The 7510-nt window shown below is 43.0% G+C and overlaps 1 pseudogene; it reads right to left on the reverse strand.

The window, feature by feature from the left end:
• Positions 1-829: 829 nt before the first annotated feature.
• Positions 830-1361, reverse strand: LOC120673131 (annotated as a pseudogene).
• Between the last annotated feature and the right edge of the window lie 6149 nt (positions 1362-7510).

Genomic DNA, 7510 nt, shown 5'->3' on the forward strand with positions numbered 1-7510 from the left:
GATATACTAGCAGCAACGCACGTGCGACACACACGTTAAAAAAGAAAAGAAAGAACCTGCAACGATATGGTCGTACCTGCACTCGCCGGTCTCGCTGTGTCCGTTGTCGCCATCTCGGATCGATGCTGCCGGTCATGTACAGTAGAGAAGGACGCCGCACAGTCGCGCCAGTGCCATCCCGCCGATCTGAGAAGGCCGCTGCACCGGGCGCTGCCATCCGCGCCGCGTCCGGAGCGACACGCCAACATCTTGCTGCGACTCGGATTGACGCCGCCCCCGCGGAATCGCCGACCTCCTCGCAGCTGCTAAATGCGGATCTCCGCTCGCGACTATGGCCGTTGGTCTGTGAGGTTGAGCGATCAACTTGTTGAGTCTCTACTGGGTACTCAGGGAACTCCAGCAAGATGTCAATCTCGGCAGCGATCTCCTTGGCCAACCTCCTCTTCTGCTCCAAGCTCGCCCTCTCACCGCACAACTTCCGCACCAACTGCAACAAACGAATAGGGCAACAACCAATCTTAAATTCCAACTCTTATCACATGCAGTTGGGAGACAGCCTATAAACTAAGCAAATGAAGAGAAAGGGAAATAAAGAGAGGGCAGAATATAAAGTCTCTAAATAAAGCACTGAAACATGAATGATTCTTTGATTTCCTTTTCGTCGTCATCATCATAAGAAATCTGGAGAAAAACTAACAACTCTAATGATGATCGATCCATCCATATGTCCAAACGTCCAAACTCAAGCAAACCAACCATGCATGATCCTTCGATCCTACGATCCACGGCCTGCATCTATGTCATAATAATAATCAAGAAAAAACCTAAATAAAATAGGTACTATATATTATTGTTCTTCGATCCATGCATCCGCTGGAGATCGATGATGGACGAGAACCACCTGCGCAGCGTCGGCGCGGCCGCAAGAGCTGATCTACTATCCATCCATCCACGGGCATCACATCAGGCGCGGAAGCACCCTGGGATGTGGAAGTGGTGGTGGTTGTTGTGGTGACCATGGTGGCCGCCGCCGCCGATGTGGTGGTGGTGCTTCTGGTGGTGGATGATGCCCTGGAGGCGGCGGAAGTGGCCGACGCCATCAGGATGGTGTTGGCGCCCTTCTGCTCGAAGCCGTACTCATCCTCCATCGCCTTGAGCAGTGCCACAAACAGCGGGTGCTTCAGGTATGCCCACCGGCACCACGAAGCTCTCCTCCTCCTCCTCCTCCCCGCCACCGGGCCCCTCCACATGCACTGCCATGCACCCCATGGGCGGTATCGGCAACGACGACCCCCACCCCTCGAGCCCTCCAACGACGCCGACGAGTGCTGCTTCTTCAGCAGCTGTAGGTGAACCCCCATCGATCGATCGATCAGATCGGATAGATGATCGGTCGTACCCTCTAGCACAGATCGGGGCAGGCGCGCGCTATGGGGGGCCGTCACACGGTGAGGGGCTGGTGACGGTGCTTGAGGCACTGCGCGCGGTCGGCGGTGGCGTTCGAGGCGTTGAGTGCGCGGTCAGCGGCGGTGGATACGGTGGCGAAGTTGATGGGAGGCGGTGTAGCCGGCGAGTGGCGCCGCCGCTTGGGCTGTCGCTGTCGTGTTGGCGTTGTGCAGGGTTTAAGGAGGGGATTGGGGAGGGGATTTTGGGGTGAATACAATTGGTGGATAGATTACCCAAGGTGAAAAAAAGAACCAAACCATGGGAAACATTTTGGAAAGAGTGTTTTTTCCTCGTCACCACACTTTTATTGTCCACCTTCCCAACAGGTGGGGACACCGTGAGGGATGTGTGTGATTTTTTTAGGTACATGCTAATTTCAATTGTTTAGGATCTTTATAGTATAGATAAAACTCAGATAAAATTTCATTGAGAGCATTGTTAAAATACGTTGACAGATAAGTTTTCCCCAAAAAATTACTAATTGATGTGCTTATTACTAAAGACTCTTACACTATTTAGGTGGTTAACATACCATGACACTACTACACTACATTGCAAGCTTGCCATATCCTATTTGTGACCTGCTATGCCATGGTATTGTAAGAGGCGAGGGGAGCACCCCTATTTATAGGACTCCATGGCTCAAATGGTTCTGTCATATGTCCATCTTCTACACACTTCTTTATAAAATATCAAACTCTAGAATTTTCCTCATGCTTACCTAACCATACAAATATCTAGTTTCTATAGTATTCCACATTTCACCATAAAGCATGGAAACCATGGCTTATGCATACTCTCTAATCTTCTACTCCCTCCGTCCCAAAATAAATGCAATTATAGAGTTCAAAATTTATCCCACAAAAGTTGCAACTTTGACATGCCTACCATAAAAGACAAGACAATTTTCGGAAGATTCTTGCAAAAGACAACTAACACCTCATCCGCCTCTCACAAAAGACAAATGATATTTTTGTAATTTTACACCTAGCATTGGTTTGTGTACTCGATCCTAGAATTGCATTTATTTTGGGACGGATGGAGTATAATCTTCTCACAGTATGCATTGCTATTTTCAACACTAACTCATGCTATTGAATTGACAATTCAGAAGACAAATTTCAAGGGCCAGTTTGAATCAACATGGGAGCAGTTCTCTAGATCGGAGTGAGTGATGTCCATCTTCAATATTATGCAGTGTAATGGTTTCTATGTAACTTTTTGACTAACAAGGATTCCATTTATTTCTAGACCCAAAGATGATGGGGAAAGAATTTCATGTCTTTCTAGAGACATAGATGTGCATAAGGATGGCAACAGGCGGTTTTGGTTCAGTTGGAGTGTCTAGGCACCCAAAACCAAAACCCGAATCTAAAATCCGAACCCACTTCGGACACCGATTTGGGTGAAAATCAATCCCCAAAATCGAAACCCGCGGATCTCCGAAACTCGATGGGATACCTGAAACCCATTTTATATGGCAACATAGTAAGAGCTATAAATAATTCCTATAAACATATACATAATATCTATAACATTCACAAGTATAACTATGGGGCAATAAATAGTGAATTATTTCCTAAGTCAACTTAGAATAAATTTAATAGTCTAAGTAAATAAAGTTATTATTAGGTATACTATAAAACATGAGTTTTTATTCCAAGCCGTGATCCATTGGGTATCCATGGGTGAAAAACCAAACCCGAAACCGAACACGATAGATTTCGGGGCCCGAATCCGAAAGCCGTGGGTGAGAAACCATCCCCCAAACCCAAAATGGGAAAACCCGAAACCCGCAGACATCGGACCCGAAACTAAACCATTGCCATCCTTAGATATCCATGCGGCAGTAGAACCAGAAGCAGCAGCCATGTTGTTTGCAGAAATAGTTGTAAAAACAGAAGTAGTAGCCATACAGGTGGCAGGAAGATATATTTCTAATGATTATGGTGTAATTTTGACTAAGGATGGCCTAAGAAGTCTTGATGGAGAACAATGGGTTTTTGATGAAGTCGTCCACTTTGTCCATTCTGAGTTCTCATCAGAATTCCACGCCATGGAAGATTTCTTTTTTGTGCCAGCGTATGTGGCCCATGCTCCGACAAACTTGCAAGAAGATTCTATTGTTGTTTCCAGTGAACAATAGTGAGGAGCATGAGCAGGGAGATGGTGGAACTCATTGGAGTTTGGTCGTGCTTTGCATTGACAGGGCTCACAATACTTGTAGGTTTGTGCACCATGATAGCATTCGAAACATGAATCAAAGTGCAGCAAACCACCTTGTTGGGAATCTGAAAAAATTATTTCCAAACTTTGATTCAAGATGCATCGAAGGTTAAACCCGACTGCAGGCAAATGGATATGAATGTGTGGTGTATGTAATTGCTCTGTCATACAAGATAGCCTGTTGGTGGAACAAGGTCAAGAGTGGATAAAAGGCAGAGATAGGTGCGTATGATGCAATTTCCATGGTTAATTCCAAAATGGTTAGCAAGAGAAGACAACAGCTGCTTGAGAGTTTTGAGAGGAAGTTCATCTGCTGACTCGGGTAATTAATTGGCTACTTGTGTAATATTTTCAAACTAAATGTCTACCCTTGTGAACTTTTATACTCATGATTATTAGTTTTTTTATCCACTAGCCAATAGCTAGCCATTGCTGCCCTGACATGTGCTTATCAAATGCTTTTGCAATCTGCTTGTTCTTGTATTTAGTACATTTGATTTGGCTTCTCGGTCACATATATGGTTTTGTTTATGCCTGCATTGCATGCATGTGTTGAGTAACTTTTCCTAGAACTGCCTATGCCTGGAATCGAACTATAATCTTATTATTTGTACTAATCTGCTAGTAATATTACAAATGATGGGACCATTAGGTGTTTGAAATATAATAGTGAACATACACTATCATTTATTTTACACTTTTCAATTAGTAATGTTTCAAATTGTTGAACAACTAATATTCAAAGTAGTGGACAGATGGATATGGATATGTGTGTATCAGTGGGTTATGTGTGTCATAATATTTTCCCTTGTACCCACTGATTTCAGTTGTCAATGAGGAAGTGAACATATATCAAGATTGTGAGTGCAATTCTAACAAACTAAATTATTTTGGCTGTCTACTGCTGACTACAGAAGCGGTCAAGCCCCGAAGGGATTATGTTGTCCTTATTAAAATCTACAGTAGCTGAGATTGTGTTTCCCAATTGAATTGAATTATTTATGTATGTATAGTGGTAAGGACACCATGTTAAATACTTCCTCCATTCCAAATTATAAGATATTTTTGTTTATGTATGTATAGTGGCAAGGACACCATGTTAAATACTCCCTCCATTCCAAATTATAAGATAATTTTGTCTGTGCCATATACATAGGTTTCTTATGCACTTAGATATGCACTATGTCTAGATACATATTAAAAGTAATGTATCTAGAAAAGCCAAAATGTCTTATAGTTCGGAATTGAGGGAGTATGGCACAACGGAACTACAAATACTTTTTTTTCTGAAAGGATTCCTTTACATCTCCATCAAACTTGGGTACTTCACTAAGTATTTATGTTGTTTCGTTGTATTGCTATAACAGTTTCTGAGGACCATGAAGAATCCAACTATCAAGGCGGTGCCGTGGAGTGTATGAGCTGCGGTGGTCATCTGCAATCAGGGGTGGATCTTAGTGAGGCCGGATGCTCTAGACCCTCCTAGTTGGACATCTATCTGAGGATGCTTCTGCCACTGCTTGCAATGGATGATTTAATAATCTTTTGTGATGTTTTATAGTGGTCTCATTATGTCACTATGAAATGTATTTTGATCACCGGCAACATTGTTGGCCATTCTCAACAAGGAGGGAGCAACTTTTTTTTATTTTATTTTGTTTTCTTGGACTGCATCATCATCGTATCGCAACCAGGGTTAAAATATCCGACCGGTTAGCGGTAACCGCCGGCCTCCGGTTCCGGTTTACCGGACCGGTTTGACCGGTTACCGGTAGAAACCGGTCAAATTCAAATTTGAATTCAAATGGCGTAGTTCAACCGGTTCGTACCGGTATACTGGCCGGTTTGATTGGTAACCGGTCGGTTTGACCGGTAACCGGTCAAATTCAATTTTTTTTCTTTTTTTGGTTTAAATTCAAATGCCCGCAAAGTATACTAAATAAATATTTGTATAACATATTTTAGTCTAAATGAACCCTCCAACCCTCTTTTGTACTACTTTTACATTGTATTTGTATACTTTTGTATGCATGTTTTTTTATTTAACTTCAAATCCCCGCAAACTATACTAAATGAACAAATTTTGAAGAAAATTTGACACCATTAGATTCGTCGCACCTTGAAGTATTTTTAGGATTTTTTGGGAATTTTTCATTTTTTAGAATTCAAATTTAAATTTTGAATTTGGACTGGTTTCATACCGGACCAAACCGGAACCGGTCCGGACCGGTTTGACCAGTAACCGGTCAAACCGGACCGGTTACCGACGGTTTGGTGAACCCTGATCGCAACTAGCTGCTACGCATACAACTATCGAGCATATTGAACTGTCTCACTAGTTAGTTTTATCAGCAACACAGCCTTCCTGTATCTTATAAAACTGAGAATTCCCTTAATGCCACTAAAATTTATATAAGTTCCTTAATTACCATTGAAATTTCATTTTCCTTAACTACCACTCTTAAATTTGCAATCCCTCTGATCCCATTCTGGTTAATATCCGTCAATTTATAGTTACTTACTCCCTCCGTAATGGTATTAGAAGTCGTTCTGGCCACCAACGCCCACAGCGCAAAGGAAGTCGTTCTGGCCGATGGGGTTTTGGACAGGAATGCCCCTGTGTAATTGCGAGCGAACTGCAAAAATAACACAGCATGGGGAATCGAACCGGCGACCTCCAGCTTCCAGCGTCTCAGGACATGTTGCGCTAGCCAATGGGCTGAGACGGCATTGTTGTTTACAATGCACCCGCTACCGTATTTATTAAAGGCAAACATGGAAAAATTACTCCTAATTAATCACTCCTTAGTATGCTAAATGTTGTCCTAAACGACTTCTAATACCATTACGGAGGGAGTACTGCTGGGGTCACAACTCCTCTGTTATCCATTCATTCAAAGGGCCTTTATTTATGATATGTAAAAGATAAATTGTTACAAAAGAATAGATAGGACAACGGAACGATATGAGAGACACGGCGGCGGGCAGCGGCACGCAAGGGAGTGATGAGCAACACCGTGCATGTGACCCCAAAGTACGGTCCTTATGGGTCTAACCACGTGATTAACCCGCCTCGACCGGATAACATGACCAGGCTGGCCTGTGCGATGGAACAGGGCCCCCAATTTCCAGGGATCTCTCTTTTTTCATACGCAATATCGTACACTCTAGTCCCACAGGCAACAGTCCAGCAATAGGCCTCGGTGTAGGCCGAATTGGCATGCTCTTTGTTGCAGGCCTCGATGACCATTGTGCGCGACAAGCTGTGCTAAGACACCAATGAGTCAAAACCAAACTTCCAATTAAAACCGTCATACTAGACACCACCGCATGAAACAGTGACCATCGATCGATTCATCTACCGCTTTTGTTCCGCTTTTGGTGTAGGTTACTGTTTGGAGCGAAGGCGTATCACAACAGCTCAAGTCTTGGAGGGCAAAGCTTCCAGAGAGAGTAGTGCCAAAGACAGTGGCACGAAAATCAAAGCACGAGCAATAACTCTCAGTATTCAATGTCCCAACACCTACAGTTACACGGGTATTTATAGCCAACGGCTCACCTACTATTCGGTATGAATTCTCCATAATGCCCCCTAACTGCTTGTAACACCCTAATTTAATTTTCAGCTTTAATAATAAATTTAATTGGCCTTATTTAATTTTCTAGGATTTAATTGCTTAGCCTTGCATTTATAATTTATTTTTGCTTCATAAAGTAATTAAAATTTACTTTAGGGCAAACTTGATTGTGCATTCATGCTGGTGCATGAGTTTTATATGGTTGAGTGGTAGGTTTTGAATTCAAATTCAAATTTGAATTCAATTAGTTTGAGCGGTTT

The sequence above is a fragment of the Panicum virgatum genome, chromosome 5N, assembly GCF_016808335.1.
Source record: "Panicum virgatum strain AP13 chromosome 5N, P.virgatum_v5, whole genome shotgun sequence".
Classification (NCBI taxonomy): Eukaryota; Viridiplantae; Streptophyta; class Magnoliopsida; order Poales; family Poaceae; genus Panicum; species Panicum virgatum.